The sequence below is a fragment of the Pyxicephalus adspersus genome, chromosome 5, assembly GCF_032062135.1.
Source record: "Pyxicephalus adspersus chromosome 5, UCB_Pads_2.0, whole genome shotgun sequence".
NCBI classification, from domain to species: Eukaryota; Metazoa; Chordata; class Amphibia; order Anura; family Pyxicephalidae; genus Pyxicephalus; species Pyxicephalus adspersus.
In genome coordinates this window covers 25949213-25953064 of record NC_092862.1, presented here as the reverse complement: position 1 = coordinate 25953064, position 3852 = coordinate 25949213, and positions in this window count along the sequence as shown.

Sequence of the window (3852 nt, the reverse complement as noted above, 5' to 3'; positions counted from 1 at the left end):
CCGCCCACTACACGTAGGAGATTGGCTGTGGGAGGTGAAACAAGAAAACAACTGCGAGCACGCGCCGCCCCCTTCTGCGTTAGTGAAATGTGGAGGCGTGGTCAAGCGGGCCAGATAGGTACATAAAACACAGCCCACTTGGTAGAGCTCCGCCCATAACAATATTTATTATGGAAGCCACGCCCTCTGCCACCAGCTGAACTGTAGTGTTGTCAGAGGGGAGCGAATTCAGGCTGGGGTGTCACGTGGTGCCTGAGACCCAAACCCTGCAATGTAATGCTGTATATCTGTCAGGGTACAAACATGCATTGATAGTCCAATGCAGCCTGATGACAGCTTAAAGTGTACCTAAACTCACAATATTCACTTTTCATAAAAGGGTAGACAAGGAAGGATAAGTGGTCATCAATGGGGGGAAATACATCCCTATTATTGTGGTTGGTGGATAAGGCCCCCCCCATAGATTGCTGGTTAATGGAGTAGTCCATCTGTGGTGGGTGGGAAAGGGCCCTCTTAGGTAGGTGGCCAATAGAAGAAGTAACTTTTACATTGGTGGTCAGTAGAAAAGGCTATTTTTATATTGGTGTTAAATGAGAGATGCCCATCCATCCATACATAAGTGGTTAGTAGCAAAGAGCCCTTCTTACTGGTTGTCAGTGAAGAAGTTCCCCCCTACAATAATGATTAGTGGGAGAAGTTGACTGTTACATAGGTGGTCAGTAGCAAAGGACCCTTCTAATATTGGTACACCCCTGAAATGGCTAGTGGCCAAAAAATTTGCCGACCTCTGATCTACAATATTAATGTATCAGATAGAATGTTAATTTCTATGAGATAAATCCCTAATATTCCTATACTAATATAGGCCAGTCGCCAAAAGCCTTTTATAGTTCTACATTATAGGTGGGGATGCAACCTGAAGAAGGGAAGAGGTAAGTAGTGCTGGCTCCTAGGTGAGCAAAGAAAAATGTAAGTAAAAGTACTTTTTAATGGTACCCTAGGAAAATGAGAATATAATGAACTCAATGCACTTTATCTGTTCACTAAGAGCAGGAAAAAATTATTTTAATTCTGAAAGAAATCTTGTTTGCTGATAACTTCCAGAACAATCTGCCTAGGTGGACTGTTATCAGTTCTCACAGTTCTCAGTTTTTTCTGTGGATTATAGAACCCCCCATGATATAGATATGAGAAGGAGGAATTCAGTTGTTCTGTCCTTGGGTGACACTGCTCTGCCATAGATACAGTATGGTGTGTGACCTATTTCACACTAGAACAGGAAATGTGTTACTGGCAGAATAAAAAGAACTAAGAACTAGTAAGGAGCAATACATTAAATTGTGCTCTAGGGTTCAGATATGCATTAAAGATTTGGTGAGTCAGTGATTGCCCAGTAGTATGCAAATACAAGATCCAAAGAAGGTGTGTAGAAGAGATTGTTGAGCTGTAAATGAAGGTATCCAGATTACTATAAACTGAAGATATAATAGTGATATGCATTTTAATATTATTGCTCATATACGAGGGGGGGCTGAGACGTTCCTGGCTTTTCCTCCTTCCAGATGAAATAGAAAAATGAGTTTGGAGGCATATGACAGCCTGATATCTTAGTATGTCCCTGTGCAAATATCAGGTCTTTGCGATTCCTAAAACAGTTTTTTTTTTTTTTTGCTCTGAAGCTGTGATGGCATAGGCACAAGCAAGTTTTAGGTCATTGAAGTTCGGGGCCATCACAAAGTTTTTGTTTCTCCAAGGAAAGTCAGCAAAGGACATTCACACTAAGATGTCACAAACACTGGGGGAGAAGTGTCCTTCCTTTCCCTGGAGAAACAAAAACTTCATGACGGCCCCTAACTCTAAGATGTGAAACTTGCTTGTGCCTCTGCCATCACAGCTTCTCACTAAAAACATGCACACTTGTTGTAACAGGTAAAATTAAAAAAATATTAAAACTTTTAAAAGTTTATAAACTGTTATGTTTTGCGGCTCTAGACTATTTTTCTTTAATGGAAGAGGAGGCAAAATGGCTCTTTTGATAGTAAAGGTTGCTGACCCCTGGCGTAGGTGGACTGTTCTCACAGTTCTCAGTTCTTTCTGTGGATTATAGAACCCCCCCATGATATAGATATGAGAAGGAGGAATTCAGTTGTTCTGTCCTGGGGTGACACTGCTCTGCCATAGATACAGTATGGTGCGTGACCTATTTCACACTAGAACAGGAAGTGTGTTACTGGCAGAATCAACAAGGTAAAAAGAACTAAGAACTAGTAAGGAGCAATACATTAAATTGTGCTCTAGGGTTCAGATATGCATTAAAGATCTGGTGAGTCAGTGATTGCCCAGTAGTATGCAAATACAAGATCCAAAGAAGGTGTGTAGAAGAGATTCTTGAGCTGTAAATGAAGGTATCCAGATTACTATAAACTGAAGATGTAATAGTGATATGCATTTTAATATTATTGCTCATATACGAGGGGGTGCTGAGAAGTTCCTGGCTTTGCCCCCTTCCAGATGAAATAGAAAAATGAGTTTGGAGGCATATGACAGCCTAATATCTTAGTATGTCCCTGTGCAAATATCAGGTCTTTGCGATTCCTAAAACTGTTTTTTTTTTTTTTTTTTTTTTTTTTTTTGTCAGTGAAGAAGTTCCCCCCTACAATAATGATTAGTGGGAGAAGTTGACTGTTACATAGGTGGTCAGTAGCAAAGGACCCTTCTAATATTGGTAGTTAGTGAGGAAGTAAATCCTTTCCTAGGTGGTCAGTAGCCAAGAGCCTCTCATATTGGTGGTCGAGATATGGTATATGGTAGCGTCTCCCTTCGGCAGATCCATATGAAATGAATAGGGGTGGCAATGAGTGGTACTAGTGCTGCTCATTGCTGCCAGCTGTGTATTGTGCAGATTCTGGTTCTTTAAGAATCACACTGCAATGCAAGAGTTCAAGCAGCTCGCAAGGTGCCAGCGATATGGAGCCACACATCGCTAAATCCCCAATACAATTGGAGGTATGTATGGGAGCATTGGGCTTCAACATGTTCCTTAATGGTAATTTAGCTCTTTTTAACTATCCTTGAACATACCTTGAACCAATTCCTATCCCCTAATCAGCCTCATCGGTTTTCACATATAGTGAAAAAAAGAGGAAAATGAATAAAGGTAAATTACAAAATATACAGCAAATAGGAGAAAACGCATATACAATAATATTACCCTCCAATGGTTTTTCATAAGCTAAATACCATCCCCCCCCCACACAACAAGAAACAGATTTTCCTATTAATTCTCCACTAACACACCTGTTCCCACTAATTAGGTGACGTGATTCTACCTTTCCTGGCCTTCAGCAGTTTATCATACCAGACTCATGGTTACCTGTTAATTATTCATGGTAATGTATAGCATCCTGACTTTAGTAATTACTTTTCTCCTCATCGCCTAATGCTCTTTATTAGATTGCATTCTAAAGACTGAACAAGTGTCAGTTGGGTTTTGGACTTTGGGAACCTGTTCCTTAAAGTGGAACTAAGCTCTCTTATACTCAATCCCGAATGTGCTGGGTATCCCGCAGCTCAGTGAAGTTTGGCGGTGCAGACAGCGTTAAGGCTGGCAAGAATGCTTGTGATGCCCTGCCTAATCCAAAGGTTTTTAAAGTAGAACCTTAAGGGCCCATTCTGAATATTGTGGAGCCTGGTTGCAATTCCATTGATTTAAATAACACCCCAATGCACTAAGGCAATGCTCCTGGGTTGCAGTGCACCACAATACTTCACACGGTAATGCCCATTGATTTTGAATCAGCCTTAATGAGCGCCTTAATGTGCATTAATACACTGAATGATTCTAGATAGGAG